Source organism: Dicentrarchus labrax, unplaced genomic scaffold (genome assembly GCF_905237075.1).
Source record: "Dicentrarchus labrax unplaced genomic scaffold, dlabrax2021, whole genome shotgun sequence".
Taxonomy (NCBI): Eukaryota; Metazoa; Chordata; class Actinopteri; family Moronidae; genus Dicentrarchus; species Dicentrarchus labrax.
The window spans coordinates 5,503,892-5,524,438 of NW_026136704.1; the positions used below are offsets into that span (position 1 = coordinate 5,503,892).

Here is a 20,547-nt window from a genome sequence, read left to right on the forward strand (position 1 = left end):
TGACAAGATGAACTGAATGATGGCGGTGCCTTGTTGTCTCTGGGTAAGCCACTCGCTTTAAAGAGGGATGGCAAATGAGCAGAATTAGCTTAAGAAACAGATGTCTCTTTATTGCTGCTGACACAATAGACATGACGGTAAAACCTAGCAACAAAGCCCAATGGTGAGCCCTTGGAGGCTGGAGCACCATTCACAGCTTAATCACATGAGTGTCTGCAGTCAAAGTAGGGAAACAGTGCCCCACTCTGTCCACAGTGAGTAAGACAAACGGAATGACTTCATTCTTTGCAGGGCAGCGTGTCAAGGGCAATAAGGCTTAAAGACGAGCAGGAGGTAGGCAAAGGTAAAGACAGCATGTCTGCAACACCTTTGTGTCACAGAAAGGGATTATTAGGTTGCCCCATGATTAGTATACACAGATGCACGCACACAGAAATACGGGCTGCCCTATTAATTGCTAGCTATTATAAGCACAACAGGGGTGCATGGGGCTTTGTCCCCCCAAAACTGGGTCATGATTAAAAACCACAAGAAGAGAGAATAAAGGAAACTACATACAAATTGCTTGTGGGGGGTTGGGTCTTCATGTTCTCTGACACTGTCACCTGCCCCCCCCCCTTCTTTGCACATGGCTGCGTTTGGTTGAAATTTCACACAGCTGGGATGAGACTACCTTAAACCTCCTTTTGTGTTTCTGTCAATAATCATGTTTGCACTCTCATGATCCAATGGCTTTAGCTCTGGTAAGTTATTTGCTGCTGCACCTCTACCACCTACATGACTGACTGATGTATGGGTTTTCTGGTGCACAGGGATCAACATAGCAGTTACTGACATGTTTTCTTTTCTTTGCTGCCTTTCATCTCTCCATTCGGCCTGCCAGTACAGCGTTTGAGCAAACAGTGTCTATACAAAAACAGCATAACACAAAAACAGTATGAGTCAAAATAAAAAAGAAATGCTTGGAAGTTCATGTTAGGATACATACTGACAACATAAGCACTTTCATATCATAATCACACTGGGGAGGTACTGCCTTTATAAGACAGTGATTAATTAAGATGTGCCACTAAAGCTTTAGCACAATGGCATTTATATTTTAAGATATCATTCAATCAAATCTGATGTTCAAGTAGTCATATGCTCAATTCAGCATGAAATACATGTTTCTTATCTACATGGAAACATATAGACGGTTTTCAAATAACTATATTTTATAGTTCATGAAAAAATAATGGAAGAACTATCATTATACTACTTTTTTGTTGTTTAAATAAATATTAAAACATTTCTTTTAAAAACGACAAGACAGGAGAGGATAGTAAATTGTTGTCAATTCAATAACACTTTCTCCTGGCTACGATGGCAATGTCAGGCAAAGTTGGGTTGCCAAACAGTCTGTTCTGTGTGGAATAAGGGGTCATTTAGTTCAAGACTTTGAACTCAGGTTAGCCGCTGCTTAGGGCTGTTAGAATATCAGATTTTCCCTAAATTTATTGTTATGGTCAAAATAATTAATAATAATGATATTTTCGCGATATCTATAGGAAAATTCAACAACAACAACAAAAAACTAACAATAAGAATAATATGCCATCAGTCAAATTCATCTTGAACTTTTATTGTGTTTTTGTCTATTTTTTATTTTTTTGAAAAAGGAATTACACTCAACTGTAAAACTAGCAGCCATTAGGTAGAAAATCCTACCCACATCCCTACATAGAAACACATAAATATCTGTCCACAAGCAACAGAGAATGTAATTTTTTAATTACAACCTGTTAACTTGCCGGCAATAAAAACTAATTAATACATAAAATAATATGTTAAATGTTTCAGAATCTTACATGTAGAACATTTTCCCTCTTACCTGACCATAATCACCATTCCTAACTTTAACTAAGTTTATTTTGCCCAGAGCTATCCACACGTTAAGCAAAGGAGAAAATTGTGATGTGAATAATTTTAGAAACAGTCACGTTGATTATTTTAAAATGCAAAGATAAACAACAGTTTGAGGCTGGCACTGAGATTATACAACAGTTCCAGGGGACCGTTACAGAGATCTGTTTACATGGGTTGCATGATGATCGTATAACCCATGACTCCATGCTCAGGGTCACTGGGGGCAGCAAAGGGTCAAGTGATGGTTTAGGGGGAATAACAAACGTATATTACTTCACGCATGTGTGGTATGTTCTCCAACTAGCTTATTTCCTCCATACAAATCCAACATGTCAATATCAATTATTTTTCATCACCAATGGATGAGCACCAAAAGATTAAGGAAAAGAGGAAGAGGTAAAGGAAACATTAATCATGTCATCTTAACAATGGTTACTAATTCCAGCTGACCTGTGGTTGAACTTGGTTGAATCTACTCTGACCTCAACGTCATTACTTTCACTTGTGTCTTTGATAGCAATGTGTTTGTGCATCTGTTAAACCTGACGCCGGATATTTAATAGGATAAGTTGTCATTAATGTAGATCTGACATCTTTTCCACGAATGTAGTTCATAAACCACAGCAGCAAAATGTATTTCTTTCACCAGAAGTTTTGAGAGATCGTCAAATGCCCAAACACTGTACTGTGATATATTGATGATATACGACAGGATTTTACATCTCAGGAAAGTTACCATGGCTGCAATCATTTTCTATTCAAACTTTGATAAAGTACACATACACGGCTGTGGCTCAGAGGCAGAGCAGGTCGTTCCTTAATCGGAAGGTTGTGGGTTCGGCTCCTGGTGCCACATGTCAAAGTATCCTTGAGTAAGATACTGAACCCCAGATTGCTCCTGATGCCGTGCATCGGTGTGTGACTGTGAGTGTGTATGACTGTTAGTTTCTGTTGAGTGGTCGCAAGACTAGAAAGGCGCTATACAAGTACAGGTCCATTAACCATTTACACATATACAAAATTAATGAAAACTACACATTGAAAATGTAACAACAGCATTGATAATAGGGCTGTGTACTGGCAAATTTGCATTTGTGTTTATCATAGTCCTCAGTTTACGTTTACAAAAAAAATCAACAGTGTTTTTGAAAATCAATACAATTATTACAAAACAATCGCTATACAATATTTTTCAGTATTTTCTTTCACCTCTAATTGAAAATGATTTAAATCACATCTAATTGATTATTTGTCTCACCCACATCAGAGTCAGCAAAACAGGGCAGAGACAGAGCGGTGTCATCTCTCACAGGAAGGACCTGTGTCCTTTCATAGAAGTAGCAGCGCAAACACAAGTGCACACACAAATGCACACTAATGCTAAACCATGCTTTCATTGCACCACATAAAATAAAAGGCTGCAGGTTTGTTGAGTACATTTAGAGAAAGTCACCTACAAAGTCAGCTAGGAGGGCAAATATAAAAAGAGATGGGCTTTTGGAATTGAAGAAACAATGAATCAGAAAAGCAACTTCAAGCGGCACCTGTTATGGAGCAGGAGGACCAGGGTGGAGGATTGGAAAGGACAAAGGCTGAGCATTATGCTGCTGTTATAAAGAGCTGGTAAGCCTGTTTGCTTTAGAGGTGTTGTCCGGTTGCCCCAGCGGCTATGTATAGCGGGGACGCCCATAGCCTTTGTTTTCTGACACGAACAGGGGGTGTTGAGAGCGAGCTGCGGACACTGATGCGTGACTGAATTCCTATTAGACTGGTAGGACTGGGATAGTCTCTAGAGAACACCTGCATCATCAGCTGTATGACTTACAGCATGGATATGTGTAATGGAGTTAAACTGATAAGGGTTTCGTAGAATGGGTTATGGTATTACAATGTTTTTTGGTGAATAAGAGCATAATATTTTGCCCAAGAACTGTGGCAGCATTTTAATCTTTACAGGCTTGAAGAGCTGAAACAACGTAGTCTGATCACTCCTCTAGCAATTAAATGATCATTGCAGTTTATTACAACTTGGGAAAAAGTGTAACTACTGAGATCTCAGAACACAACAACATCACTAAAAAGAAGTCAGAGGGGGCAAGAAACATGCACAGAAAGACAGTCAAACAGGTTTTGCACAAATACGCAGATTAGTCAAACTGATTTGGAAGGGAAAACAAAGGCAATGGTAAAATTATTGCTCAAACCGTCACACAACCGTTTATAGACAAGCTTCCTGGTTCAACTTTTGACTGCCCTACTGACCTGCAGTTGTGCACAATGAGGGATTTTACAGGTGAGCTCACCTTTAGTTTTACCTCCAAACAACGTAGTTCAGATAATCTGTATAATCTGAATCTGTTGATTTGGGTACAAACTGTCTGATCGACTGATTGCTCATTACACTCAGACTTGGAACAACACTTTTATCTCACCAGATTATCTCAGTTACTATTAAGAATACAATATTGGTCAAAATGATAAATATACAGTAAGGATCGGTGTAATAAACCTGAACTATCCTGCAAAATAGGTTAGTAGGTCTTCAAGATATTTTGGGGTTAAAATGAAGATTCACATAAGAAACTGAGTGATTAAAATATTTTTTAACAAAAAGTTAATTTCTTTATTGATTGGTTCTGTTGTTTTGGTCTGGGGGGACAAAAAATGTGAAATGTCAGAAAATAGCTAAAACAATTTCCATGAGCTTTTGGCGGACTTCTTCAAAATTCTTCTTTTGTCACCAACAGTAATCCAGATTTACACTTTCATGAAAGAAAAAGAAGCAGAATATCCTCACATTAGAGGAGCTTAAACCAACAAAGGTTTGGCTTTTCTGCTTGATAACTGACTTAAAATTGTAGATTGTAGATGGATTTCCTGCTAATCAACTATTTATTTAATCAATTAATTGTTGAAACTCGAATTAGATATATATTTATGAATGTGTTTAATTCAAAACACAATACATACAGATAAATTAAGAGAAAACATTAGTTTCAGCTCTTCTCTTTTTTTCTCTCACCATTATCACCAAGTACGGACGTACTCTAGCAAGAATTAATCCACAAACATGAATCACTGAAATGGATCAGTTCAATCTAAATCTGTATTGACAGTACTAGGTTGAGCGTGAGCAGCACGGCATCCAAATGTGAGATAGAAAACATCTACAGGGAAAGAGCTCAACAGTAAGTTTTATCGATGACTAGCTGTCCACACCTCTGTGTCAACCTGCCAGGCCGTCAACAATAAAACAGGATTAATATTAAACTTCAAACGCAGGGGTAGGTGCATTCGTGTGCACACTTAGGACATGTATTCAACACTTATTAACCCTTTTTGAAGTCTGAGCTCGGGCATTCAGCCGGTGCTCCATTATAAATCGGAAAAGCTGCTGAATGCCCAACGCAGCGCACAGAGAAAGTGGAATCAACCTGTTCAAACAGAGATGGGTTGAGAAGTGTTATTCCCACGGCGAGGTGTGCCAGCGAGCTTTGAAAGTGTGATGAGTCAGGGCAAGCTCTCGGGTATGTTGCCACAGAATTAAACACTGAGTGTGTCCTGTTTGATTTTAAGAGCTCCTGTTCTTAAATGGTCTTGTCTGTCAGCACTTAGAGATTCCACTAAGAGTCCAGAACAAAGAACTCTCCCGTCATTACTCTGTTGGGATTTTCCTCAGTGCTTAGAATGATTGTGTGTGGTGAGAATAGGTGTGAGATAATTATAAGAACGGGTAGGATATAATATGTTGTAAGAAATTGCCATAGAGGGCCAGCGCTCTGTCCAGTCCCACATCTGTCAGAGGTGTCGATTTGCATGAATAACCCACAAGTTACCTTTTTCAGGGGTTCTGCATTCCTTAGCAATCTTGCGAAGCTCCGGCGTGTTTTGACGCACAATGTCCCAACACTTACAATATTTACACACTCCTGGACCACCAACAGCTTCGTGCTTTTACTCCTCCCGTTTCTCAACACATTACCTCACATATCTGTGAGTCCCAAACTCCAACTTAGCTTTCTGACAGCTTTTAATACCTCACCTTTCACCCGCACTTTGTCAAAAGAGAGGCAATCCATCATTTTGAGGAGAGAAAAGTGAAGCATTTAGCGGGAGATGAGTGAGAAGTAACGTGTTTGATCTGCTGAAATATTTGCAGAAGGATTCCCAAATGTAGGAGTACTTAAGTGTATCTGAGGGAGTTTCCCCACATCTGCCAAGTGTGAGGAGCAACAGACTGCAAGAACTCCACATTGGGATCATAACTGTACTCATAACATTGATATTATTCAGCTTCATTAAAATCAAAAGAAACTCTACTGCCAGACAGAATGTTGATATTAAATATAAAACCTGCATTATTTTCAGTGACCATGTTTTATAATGTTTAGTGCCAATGTTTTGTGTCTTTTCTTTCTTTATACAGTATCTTCACATGGCAAGTATGGTATTAGGAGGTCAGATTATGGTTATAGCAATTGACCATGATGGGAATTGTCTGTCCTGGTCAGAAGTCTTGTTTAAATAAAATAAACTGCATTAAAATCAGATGCGCTACATGCCTATCCAACCTTCGCAGCCTTAAAGCTGCAGTAGGTAACTTTTATAAAAATTTAAATAATGGAAAAAAAATATTTTTCCCTGTGTCCTGACAGTGAGACATGAGACATATAATCTGTGAAAAAATCTGGTTATTTTGGCTCGTTCTAGCTTTCCTAATGATATTTGCAACAATCCACTGGGCCTGGATGAAAACAACCCAGAGTCCAGAAAGATACAAAGAAGCTTTGGGTTGAAGGCTTGAAGATAGTTGATTGTTGAATCTCATTCCAAGAGTCCCGAAGCGTATATGATTCCCTGAGAATGAGACTCAAAAAAAAAAATGGATTGATTGGTTGTTGTCATTTAGACCCGGTGGATTCTTGTAAATGCCATTAGCAGCACTAGGAGGAGCCAGAGGAACCTGATTTTTTCACAGATTATCTGTCTCATGTACTACTGTCAGGATATAGGGAAAGTTTCAGTGAATATGACCAAAAGTCATTTTTACAAAAATGACTTACTGCTGCTTTAAGACAAATTTATAGTCTCCTTGCCCTCACATTGGCAACGGACCACTTTAGTCGGAGTGATGTAAATGTCGCCATCTGCTCGGAAAGCATGTTCCACCTCTCTACAGGGCACTGTACTTTCTGCATTGACACAGAATATTGGCATTGGACAAATTTCTTGCGTTACAGAATCATTCAACATGAAAAGAATTCCTAGGATAAAACTCTTCATCGTCACACTTGCTTCCTTCAGCATCTTGCATTCACACCTTATCTCAGAATGTTCACTACTCTTTGCCATACAGTTTCGTTCCATGAAACAAATTTAGTTTGTGGACACTGAGGTTGTTCTTCTGTTCTCTCTCTGTGTTGTTTTAACGCTGTTTTCAGTTGGAATTGCCGATAAGTCTGGGATGAAAGCTTTAGTGTACTATCTACCCGTTATGACTGTTGCCATCTCGACAGCTGAACTAGATCTTCAGGCACCTGGTAATTTACCATCTAATGGCAAGTAGAAGAAGCCTGTGAAGTGTTTTCAAGGATCTTCACCTTCTTTGTCCTCAACATGAGACAGGTCTGCGACTCCGAAAGACTACAGAAAGCCTGTGTGCTAATAATTCAGTACATCCCAGGAAGAGACAGTTCACTCTCTTTTTTGCGACATACCAAGCTAATGGAGTGCCGCTTAAACTAGAGAGGTCATCTCCCTGGACCAAACCCTCGTCTCAAACCCAAGCGCTGTTGCTAAATGAGAAGCAAATGTTTCCCAGGACAGATTTATGAGACATCATCATTTAAGGTAATGCAAACTATTCAGCTCAGTGAAACATATGGTGACTAAGAGCAGGTAGGCAATGAAAATAAGTTTGATGAAATGGCCTACTAATCAAGCTGTTAAGTTGTAGAACTATCCATGATGGATGATGTAATTGTGAGGATCTCATGGTCTGTTAGACAATGTATGATTTTTGTTTTAGAAGTCACATTTAGAAGCAAGATTGATTGTCTGGTTGACATACATTATGCACTTACATCTTCAGAACAAATGATCTGATCAGCAAGATCCCAATACAAGGAATCTAACAAATCATCTTAATTTCACGTTCTGTCCTTTGTAGCCCACTCATACTGTGGTCACAGGCAGTGGCTGTGGCTACTGTCAGAGTTTGGTTCTGCTGTTTTTCTTGCAGGGACAGTTTCCTTTTTGCGAAAGCTACAAATGAAATTGCATTGGACAGCTAGCAGTTGTTTTGCCAAACGAGACTGTCCTTGCAAGAAAAACAGCAGAACCAAGCTCCAACAGTAACCACAGCAACTGACTGTGACCACAGTGTGAGTGGGCGCCCAGTGATGTGGCAGGCTGTACCTAGTGAGCGAATCAACAAAGTGACAAAGTAACCATGAATGTCTACACCAACTTTCATGGCAATCCATGTAATATTTCACTAGGTAAAAAATGTCAGCCTAGTGGTGGTGCTAGAGAAAAAGTCTTTGGGATCACCAAAGTAAGAATGACTCATCAGGGGTGCCCAGTTGGTAAAGCTGGCGTCCCATGTAACAAGGCTGAGTCCTTGCTGCAGCAGCCCAGGGTTCGAATCCGACCTGCGGCCCTTTGCTGTGTGTCATCCCCTCTCTCTGCCCCCCTTTCCTGTCTATCTCCAGCTGTCACTACCAACGTAAAGGCAACAAAAAGCCCCAAAAAATACAAAAAAAAGGCAAAACAAGCATGAGGAAAATTCTACATTATAATTGGGACTGAATTAATGCTCTTATCCTAAATTAACTCTTACTTGTGTCTAGAAAAGATCAATCAATGCTATTGACTAGTTTACAGTGTGACACATTTTATTAGATCCCCATTAAAAGAAGGTCAACTGTATTGATTGAAAACAGGATAATGAAATGGCTTCTCAAAAATCAGTGAGGGAAGAAACTAAATGAGCTGGATAACTATTTCCTACTTTTTTATGCTTGGTATGACAAACTTAAGTAAGCACAACAGTGTTGAAACCAATGTAAGTGGTGACAAAAACATCTGTCTTAAATGAGCACAGACACAACTTTACAATATGGAAAAACACATGAATGTACAACCAGACAACAACTACAATAAACGTCAACATGATACTACACAAAGACGTTAAGTAGTTTAATGGATCAGAGTTTTTATCTCTGTGTTCTACCATAAACAAGGTAATGTTGCATAATGGCTAATTGCCAGTCTTTAATGCTCTCCTGCTGAGACCTTACTACAATATGCACAACTAAAAAGGCATCAGGCTTTCAGCTGACAAATGGTTGCCACAATCACACTTATAGCATTAACCAGCTTATGGTGTAAGCACACTAAGATGAGCCCAAACAACGGATGTCTATATCAAGATTAGTCAACTTATAAATCCACATAGGCAGATTAGGTGTCTAATTCCACTGACCCTCTGAAACAAATCTGGGTTTATTATCCAAGTAGCTCCAAACCTATGACTCAAGCCAAGTTCTAACAGTTGCTCTGGTAGACAGATTGCTAAAGACCCTCTACTACCAGATGATCTGGTCAAGCAATCCTTATCAGGCTACATACGCTTAAAGAAATTAATTTCATTAGCTATCCACCTAATGCAACACTGCAGCCGAAGCTGTTTATTTCCACTTAAAATAATAGGCAAATAATTCTAAAAATTCTATCATAAAACAAAAAGGTTATGTATCAGGTTCTGTTGGGAAGCAAACAATATAAACATTTGTAATCATAACGCTTTTACTAATCTCATTACAAACCCCCACTTGCATATTTCATTACATGTAAAGGGGCATACAGCAGACAGTCTCTTTGTTCAGCAATGCCTCAAGTCCTTTTATAGCTGATGCTATTTAGCACCTTTACAGTTTAATTGGTACAGTTTAATTAGGGAAAGCTGATTTTCATAGAGGATTATTAGCAGGGACAAGTTTAAAATCAATGTTAAATACAATACACACCACAAGAAAACCTAAAAAAACATGTATGTATGTATGTTAGCTAGCATCTGAAGCAGGGTAGTTAGGTATCATTTTTATTATATATATATATATGTGTGTGTGTGTGTGTGTGTGTGTGTGTGGGAACAAGTAATGAATGCCAGTGCAAAAGTAATGTTGTTCTGTGCAAAATATAAACACAAAACACAACACATCATGTCAGAAGCAAGCAAACTACGTTAAAACTGCCTTCTTTTAAAGACAGTGAAAGATGACATTGGCCATGGACCTCACACTAGTATTGGACCCATCTCAAAGAACAGATTAGTGAGTCAGTTGGGTAACGGTGAGTAAAACCTCCACTAAAACTCACGGACAAGGAAACTGTAGTCCATACTGTAACATTTTTACTGTCCATGGTGAATACTTGCCATGATACTGTAAATGTGTAAAAGGGTGATTTTCCATACAAACGGCTGAATTATTTCACCAGCAGCTGACTTTCTGGCTTCAAAACTCACTTTCTTGGCACAAACTTTGTTTTGGAATTTCCTGATACGTCCAAATCAGCATTTGTTCTTACTAGAGATTATTTATGATCTGAAACAACCAATTTTCAACACCTATCATTATGTCATAAATCTTAACAGGCTACATCCTGAATTACCCATTATTACTATCCTGAATCATTCACAGCTCCTAATCAAACCAAGGCTAAAGATTTTTCCAAAGTTTTGCAAAGCATAGATAAGTTTGCCTGATCAGAATCAGAATCAGATATACTTTAATAATCCCGTGGGGAAATTACTTAAATGTATGTGTATATACGTGATTTTTATAGAGGACACTCTGTATCAGCCATGGCTTATATGGTAACACCCCTTAATGCAACAGCAGAAATAGTAATTATTCCTCTTTTATGGAAATTAGTAATGGCAGAGATATTTATGAAACATCTCAACTTGAATTTCTCATCACAGGATTTTTTTCTGTTCAGTGGAACTGCAGAACAAATAAATCACTCATGAAAATAATCACCTTTAATATTCACTGGGGCACGAAGACCTTTTATTAAAGGTCACTATATCAGTGCTTGCAAGCCTTCAATCTCATCTGTGCTACAACAAAGCACATTAAAACACACATGGTGTCTGCGTGCCCTCCTATTGTCTGAAGATGGACAATTATTAAATGCAACGCCTCCTGCAGTAACTATATACGATTATGACGGCAAGTCGAATATAAATATTTTAAGGCAGGTGTTAGAGGGATGAGGAGTGACATGTTTTGGCACAGATGACAAAGAGATAAATGATGGGGAGGGAGAGCTTATGACAACAATGAAAAATTGAGATTAACAGGTCAAAATGACAGTAAAGTTGTGTCATGCCTCACGCCAAGAGTTGTGTTTGTTAACTGGCTGCATGCAGACTGGAGTTTGGGTGTCTGGCGATTGCACCCAGACAGACTCCAAAGCTTTACGTGCAATATGGTGTCTGTCAAATTCACAGCTGAACAGCAGGAACTTGAAACGCATCATGCGAGCGTCCAAAAAACAGTGAAGGCTGGACCAAAGTGTGTGCTAAAGCCTTTGCGGCAGAGGGGGGCAGAGGGGGGCAGAGATGTGCGCTCGACCGGTGGGCTTAGTAAGATTCATACTGTGATCCAGATGGCCAAAATGTTGAGGCTATTTAGCAAACAAGTCCATTATCTAAACATAATGTCAGATGGGACTGTTTACTGAAATCTACAATTGCAAGACAAAGCAGAACATGACAGAGCAGAAGATTACTCTTGGTTCTGCAAGGTCTGGACTTGCACAATGTAAAATACTTTCTTGTAACTTAATTTGAGGACTTTCACAGCCGATGAATTAATGCTGGCCGATACACCAGATGGACCAGTACACCAATTTCCAATGAATTTAGCTGAAACAAGTGTTGTAATGCAATTGTTTCTTGTTCAATAGAACATTTGAGAAATATCTCTTTGAATACTTAAATACTTTAAGTTCAATGGGTTTATACAACTATTTTAAAATCATTTGTTTTGAAAATGTTAAAATTTCTGCACATCTTTTCTATTTTTAAGGTCTATTTTTATTAAACTGCAGTTTACACGAAAGAAAGTTTACATTGTGCAACTGCTTCTGATTCCTTCATATATTGTATCAGTGTGTGGGGCCAAGAAAAGCCTATAGTAACCAAAGCCTTCAGTATATACATGAGGGCATTAAAGTGTTTTTATATTCTATGTACTCCTGGCAGTGTAATAAGCCACTATAACCCCATATAAAGGTCCAGTAAATACATAAATAAATAAATACATTTAAAGTACGGTGATATATCGTGAAACCGCTATATTGTCAAAAAATACCAGGATACAAATTTTGGTCATAGCGCCCAGCACTATTAGAAATTATATTTTTAACCTTTCTTTTCTCAGTTTTACTTTGGAATATTTGTGATGTTTGTGTGACTATGCTTTTCCCTGATGCAGGGCACACAGGTTTTACTAACTGTGTTAAAAGTGTGACATATGACAGTATCCACCCTATAATCGGTCAGTGAGCTTTCCGACTTAACGGCATCATCAGATGACTGTAAATTGAACGGTATATAACTGTCTTGAACTTATTTGAATGACAGCACATCCTACTTATGAATACAATGTTCAATCAGCAGAGAGCCGTTTGATTAAAAGATTCATTTGTAGATTTATCAAACTAAGATCAAGTCCTTTGAAGCAAGAATTTCCACAATAACTACAATCATATTTGCAATCCACAGTCCTGTTTTTTGCTTTTTTATCAACTTGACAAATGTATTTTCATTTAGGCTTTTCGATAAAAAAAAAAATACATCTGTGACGCACTTGTTTATAAAATCCATGAGGAAATGTGTAATTTTTTCAGCCAAAAAGCAAAAACATAACTCAGATTTGAAAGTACCAAAGAGTTGGAAAGTTACAGTTAAACCTCAATTTACCAGTCAATCAGGGTTAATCTTTTTAATCTGTCAGGCCATGGTGATAATCTCAACAGTGTTTGGCATCTAAAAGTCTACTGGACAAAAGGGCCATACAGCTAGATGCTCCCGGGAACTGTAACGGTTTGATCGGTATAGTGACAGTTAACTGAACATTAACAGTCACGGGGGAGGGAATCAATAATAAAATTCAGTTATAAGCATGAGTATTTTATGATCCAAAAATAAATAAAACAGATTTTCCCAAAACCCAAACCCCAAAAAATAAATATGTAACATTGCAAACATTTTTTTTTAGGTTTTAAGTCAAAATGAAGAAGAAAGATTTTCACAATGTAGAAAATGTTGAAATACCATAAATATTGTACTGCTCCTCTACTACACTACCAAGTTCATCGATGAACGCTTCAGTTTGCAGCCTTAACAGATACAATGCTACATATTTGATTTTCTATCTATCTCTACACACAGATTCCCACACATTTTTGAAAAAATAATGATTTTTCTTGTAATAAAATTTGATCTGATGAATAAAATCAACGCATTATATTCATTCAATCAAAAACTTTCAGACCATTTTCATACTGACTGAAATATGGCCACAATGTAGCAACACAGAGGCATCTCCTGCCTGTAAACCAAATCATTAAGCAGCTTAAGGATTACAATCGAATGAGGCCATAAAAACCTGCTAAGACATTCCTAGAAGCTGTGATACTCTGGACTGTGTCTCTGCTCTGTTACCACTGTAGATCGGATTATGGACGGGTAGGAGTGGTTATTGATTGAGATACGCCTCCTGTCACAGCATGTGTCCACTTTGTAGAAGTTAGAGGTACAAGTGACAAACAACAAAAGAAACCAGTACAGTCAAACACACCCTGGCTGGATGCAAGTCCTTTTTTTCTTTTTTTCCCTGTCAGATTTGGAAAAAGTCCTGTGTAGAGCCTTGTTTTACCCTCACAGCAAATTTCCAAAACCTTCTGGACAGTATTGCAAATTACAACTGGGAATAAATTGAATTAAACCCTCACTGGCAGACTTTTTCTTGTTTTAAAAGGACAAATGATATGTGATATTTGTATTATGATGATATGTGTATTTTTTTTATTGCCAACAAATCCCAGGAAATATATCTCATTCTTCTGGGCCATAGAGCTCCATTATTGCTGAAATACACATAAATGAGCCACACTATGGCACTGGGTGACACGTTCCTTTGTTGACAAGAAGATACGTACTGTATTTACTTTGGCTCAGTCCTACGTCAGTACTCACTGGTGCACCAGTAACGTCTTAATCCCTGGCTAAAAATAGTCCGCAACAAATGCAGTGTTGCCTAAAACTACAGAGGCAGGTTGTTCGTGAAATTACTTTTAAAAAAAGAAAAAATCAAACTATATATTTGTGAGGTGTTCTTTAATGTCTTGTTGTCCTGTTTATGTCTTGTAGGAACCAGTGGGCTTTGGGCTGAGAGCCAAAGAAGTAGGGAAGTAAGAAAGTATTGCGAGATCGACTAACACATTGTTAATTTTGGTCTTTTCATGGGATTTTTTTGACAATAGGGAAAATATCATAAGTAAGTAAGCCTCATCTATTAAGGTAATAAGTAATGAAAACCTGAATCTAGGATTTAGTGACTTTTTGAAGATGTATTTTCTGAAATAGATAATGTTAAATCCTTAAGCTCTCCACCCACCCAGGAGCACAGCTGTTTCTCCGATGCCAGAACTGGTGACTCATATTATTATTATTTTATTGTATGTTGTCTTTTTGGGGCATTCTTTGTCTTCAATTAATAGTGAAAAGTAAATAGCGCCTAATCTTCTAACGACTCAAAGTGCTTTTACACTACGTGCCACATTCACCCTTTCACACACATTCACTCACTCAGTGATGGCAAATTATCACACGGAAACTAACTCATTCATCCACACATTGATGCACATCGGAGCAATTTGGGGTTTAGTATCTTGCTCAAGGATGCTTCGACGTGTGGCAGCAGGAGCCGGGGATCGAACCAACAACCTTCCAATTAGTGGACAACCCGCTCTGCCTCTGAGCCACAGCCGCCCCTAGAGTGACAGGAAAGGGTTGAGACAGAGGGGATGACACGCAGCAAAGGGCCGCAGGTTGGAGTCGAACCCATGGCCGCTGCAGCAAGGACTCAGCTTTGTTACATGGGGGGCCAGCTCTACCAGGTGAACTATCTGGGCGCCCCATGAATACCATTTTAACAAAAGATTATACACTAAGTGAAATTCTGCTTTAGCCCCTTACAAATATATTCAGGTATATCTAATAAAGTATGATAAAAAGCTGCTTATATACAGCTTAATGATTTATTTCTAATTGCCAGATTCATTCATCACTCATTAACTGATCTGGCCTCTAACCGCATGTCTTAATATTTATGCATTAGAACATTGTTGCTTGTCTTGTTATTTGGGATGGCTCGATCCCACTTTTTCATGTCCAATACCACACTTGACTATCTGCCGATACCAATCCAATGCTGTGTTTATCCCCCCCATAAACAACTAAGCTGTTAATAATACGATATACGATATTATCGCAATAAAAAACACTACAATGTCTGCATAAAGTTAGCTAGGTTGCTAATATTAGGCACTAAGGATGGGATGATGTTAATATTAAAACGGAATTTACACATGAGAGCCACCAAGTGCAACCACTTTCCTCCAATGAGATCTTGAGTCATTGTTCTAAGCTGGAAAAAATAAGTCTCTGGTTTCATTTGCAGATACAGTAACAGCTTAACTGGAGCAATTCAATTGTTAAATGCCTTTCAGAGAGACACACTGCTGATGGCTTTCGAGAAAGGAAATAATAATACAGTGACTTCCTGTTTCAGTACAGGTTTTCTATAACTCAGGAAATACAAAAAGATGTAAATTATATTAACACTATTCCTTCTGCTGTGAGTAACAAATTAAATAAGAAAGAAAAAAAAACATTCACACACAAACTTGCAAACACACACATCCGGAGATGTGTTAAAACCTATTTTCACTTTTGTGGTGAGCAGTTTATAAGACACACCCAATAGTGGGGCTGCTTGCTACAACGCATGAAAATGTCCACAGACAACACACTGAACTAGCATTACCTACAGAACTCAAACTGGATCCTGACTGGGATCATTTTAAACTCAAAATAAAAACAGTTTTAGAAGAGGGATCAGACATGAATGATCTTGTGCGTCCTGTTTTATGGTACTTTAATGCATTAGTTTGTGTCCTGTATTGTTCCGTCTGTATTTCTTGTGAATTGTACTATCTCCTGTGTATTTGTTGAGTTTTATGTATTTTAGAGGCCCATCTATGGGCATTGTGAATTAGCTTAGGCTTTAATTGCTGGGGTGTGTGGCATTTTTAATGCTACATAATTGTCCCTATACAGATAAACAATAAAATACAAATAAATGATTCACTTGCATTCAATTCCTCCAAGATTAGTGTTTGACTTTTGAAACCAAACACAGGCGTCAAGACAACCTGAATTTTCCTGAACCAGAACACAAAGGACTGCTGTTTCTGCCAAATGACAAGTCAGGTCTCTAAATTACATTATATTTGTAAAGAACTCTAAATAAACCACCACACACTGCTAATTTAGATTTTGAACTATGAGGTCCTGTGACCTACCAGCACCGGACTGTTGTTGGCAGTGCATGGGGAGTTTTGTTTATGAGTTATATACATTATATATGTATTATATGTGCACATGTATATTTTCACATGTATTCTTAAAGTTTACCTGATCTTGACTCGTGTCTCGAGGGTACTGGATCTCTGCTGCAATTAAAGCTGCAGACAGAACGGGGCTTTGAGACAAACAGCTTTTGCACTGCAGAAATCTGGTAACAGAGCCCTCCTCGGGGTTCCAGATGGCATTATATGCTGCATGAATGAGAAGCAGTGGGAAAGCGTGCAACTTTACTGACTTTAGAGGGGAAAAAATGTGCCATAAAAGGATCAAAGTGAAAGGTTAACATCGTCACTGTGCGATGGCGTTTCCTTTTTTTGATAGAAAACACGTATTGCTTAGGAACTTTTCTTGTAGTACAAGATTAGCAACAATCACTTCTTGTGTAATTCTTGTGTAATCAAATAAGCTGTCAACCCACCAGTTAAACAGTAGGGTTGCAGAGCAGTCCTCAGGGCCTTCAGTGAGGTGAGACTCCGGACTACCAGCAGTGAGTCTGACTGGTCTGGTACTGATGGCTGATGTGGTGCACACTGGCAGCAGCAGGTCGTTGCTGCAGGACTTAACGTGTCTTTTCTCAGAAAGGTTAGATGTTCTGATTCACAGACAGCACGTCCTAACGCACCTGAAACATGAGGTCATGACAGTGAAAGTTCAGTCAACCGTTCGCAATCAAACACATTCACTTTCAGTAATGGTTTGACTTGTGTAGCTGCGGTGAATAAACTAAAACATAACAGGGATTTCTCAGAAATTACCATGTGCCACAGGAAGTAGTTCCTTTTCACACGTAGAACAATAGAGTCCCAAAGAGCATGGCTGCTGGTCTTTGACTCTCTGCAAGTAAAACATAGGCTTTTTATGACCATATCTGCAAACTTTCCTTGCATATCCAAACTTTTATAAATGGGTGTCAAGAAGCATCTTTAAGGGATTTAACCAGACACTGCTTACAGAGTTTTAAATTGTTTCTAAATGCTTATTTTGTCCTCATGGATCTGCTAGCTTTTAGAGGAAAGGTTCACAAAAGTCTAAATGATAAACCTTTTTCTCTTTCAGTGCTGCTCTTTGGTCATAAACTGCACTGCTTTTAATGGCTATGTTGACATCAGAAAGCCCCCCTCCCCCCCCTTCAGATGCTTTGATTTTCAGTGTTCACACAGGATGTGGTGATATGACTCATTCCCATCCACTGTGTTCTGTGCAGCTCATAGAGAAAACAGACTAAATGCAAAAGCCATCACTGCAGTGTAGGTGTATGTCAACATTTATTGCTTTTATTTATCCCAAAATGCATTTTGTGCCCTTCTGCTTGAAAGGTTTGATTTTACAATACAAGATTAACAGTCCGATGTGTGTGTCTGTTTGCTGTGATTTGCTGAGACAAAACTTGACCCTTACCTTTCTTTTTGGAGAGGTCTTGTTAAATCTCCTGCGTCGTTTTTGTTTGCAAGATCTCTGTACTTTAATAGCTTGGTTGAAAAAAAAGGTAAGTTTTAGTTATATGAATAAAGCAGCTTTCTATGTGTCACAGTATGAGCCTAAGCTAAACTTCCCTTAGAATCTGCTCAAAATTCATCCAAATCTTTGGTTTTACACAAACTTCCTGCAGTTATTGTGTTCACTATTTGGGTTCATTGTACAGTTTATCAGTTGCTCTCTACTGTGTTTGTTATTATTGAATATAATATGAAATATCCATAAAATATATGTCCCTTATTAGGCAGTTTACTCGATCCCCTAGGGAAGGAAGGTTGGGAATCACTGGTACAACCTCTTGAAATACCATAGTCTATAATCTATAGATACTAAAAAAGACTAATAATTGAATTCATTAACATTAACATATGATGTGATAATACAAGCCCAGAAAAGGTTCCTTGCTCTCTATTGGGCAGCAGCTATTATGAACCTGTATTGATCTGTATTTAAGTCATTCTTTATAATTTGCACTTCAGTTTCATCACTCATAAAGAACAAATACAATCTGGGCTAAAACATGTGCATGTTACAGTGAGCTTGGGATCTTTTAGTCAATCTCTTGATGAATTTGCTCACAGCTCTGTTTTGGTAGTGCTGTCATGTATGTGGATGTTGGACTCCAGCAGCTAAAGCAGCATTGAAATAATCCTATTGAAATTAAATACTGATTTGAACATTCAGCTAGGAAAGCTCCTAGTCCTGTGAAACTCCACACCTCCAGAGGGAGTTTTGGGTAAAATTTTTTAGACATGGCACAAAACACCATAAAACATTTGTAATTGTCCCCATTACTTTATGACCTATAAATGTATATACAGTATATGCTACCTAAGTATCTGGCAGTCATTATATCATGTTAAATGCTGTTAAATAACCTGGGCCCAGTATTTCAAAACCTTTAATCTAGATCAGGAGTCTCCGGATAGGATTAAATCTCTAAATTGGGTATTTCAAAACTGGTGATGTGATCCAGATAATACAAAATTGGGATACGCATCTGGTAATCCAATCCTACCAGAATCCAGACCACATGTTGTTTTGGGGTATTTCTAAACTCTAATGTGGAGATTAGGATAGTTTTGATGCTAAAAATCAGGATGATCCTGATCCCACTGGAAGAGTACATCCAGCAAGGATTCAAGGTGGATAGAGAAAATAAGGTTATTACAGCTCACTTAAACTAAACTTAAAACTAGGTGTGAAAAAATCATTTTACTTAACTGAAATTTAAAAAAAACTAGCTAAATGAAAACTATGTTTATTGAGACGGGGATTTTGACATGACTGTTAGTCAGTGAGTTTGTATTGTAATAACTAGTCTGAAATCTTGCCCCTAACAAATAGCCCCATATTATAATAAAAACCTGAAACTAATACCGAAACTAATAAAAACTAAAACAAAAAGATTGTAAACAATAATGCAGATAAGTGAATATCAATAAAATGCAAGCTGATCTCTTTTCCTGAACCTGTGCAATCTCAATCTCAATCTCTATTTAAAAATTATTTGAAAAACCAGGACAAAACCTACGAAATCTGTTTTATCTAGGATAGCAAAAAAAGGTATTACAAAAGCTGGATAATTGTGATGTAGATTAAAGATTTTGAAACACTGGGCCCTGGTGTGATCAAATAAGAGGTTCTTGCGATGTTAAAAAACAAACAGAACTGACTGTCACACACAGGGTTCTCTGCAGGTCTCAACAGGTTAAATTTAAGACTTTTGAAAGACATTTTTAAGACCACCATGAATGCAGTTTAAGACCTGTTTTACGTCCATACTGGCAAAATAAAAAGAATGAAGGAAAATCAATATTGGTTCCATAATAGTTTTGTTTTGCAGTTGTTACAGCATGATCAATACAAAACTGTACAAGAGATGTAACTGCATTTGGGCAACGGAGATAACACACGACTGCTGTGACTGGCTTGTATTCTCTCCTAAATGTGATGATGGTTGATATACGGCGGTAAAAAAAAAAAAAAAAACAGAAGGTCTGCAGCAGTAAATGTTGCTGACTGATCAACTAGATGCTCGACAGGCTAGTATCCAGCACTTGCAGCAGATTGTGGCAGATGAGAACAGTTCTATTTCCCCTGAGATGCTGTTGATTCAGCACTGTGAATCAAGATGTAATTCTGTTCTGTAATCTTTTATTTTATCTGCCTTGCACAATGTGTTTCACTTGTAAAAAAAAAAAAAGAGCATTAAAGACACACTCCTGTCTAGCTAAATTGTTCCAATTTGTAATGTATTGTGTTCAACCTTCTCCAGAAATAACTTTAAGAGCATGCTAATCAACACTGTAATGAACATGCACTTATTGCTCAGACTGTACAACCTATGGTTTGTCGTCTATATAGATTAGTTACCTTTTTGGCTTCTGTACGGACTTCCTGGACTAGTAGGTCTACATTCTGCTGCTCCCACTTCT

General features: G+C 38.1%; 1 long non-coding RNA gene across 1 annotated transcript in view; it reads right to left on the reverse strand.

The window, feature by feature from the left end:
* LOC127362417 (uncharacterized) overlaps window positions 1-17,228 on the reverse strand; it is a 33,727-nt gene extending 16,499 nt beyond the window's left edge. The window contains exons 1-2 of the long non-coding RNA XR_007884461.1: window positions 17,052-17,228; window positions 16,682-16,824 (exon numbers count right to left, since the gene is read on the reverse strand). This is a non-coding gene — a long non-coding RNA (uncharacterized LOC127362417). The remainder of the gene's footprint in view (window positions 1-16,681; window positions 16,825-17,051) is intronic.
* Window positions 17,229-20,547: the final 3,319 nt, after the last annotated feature.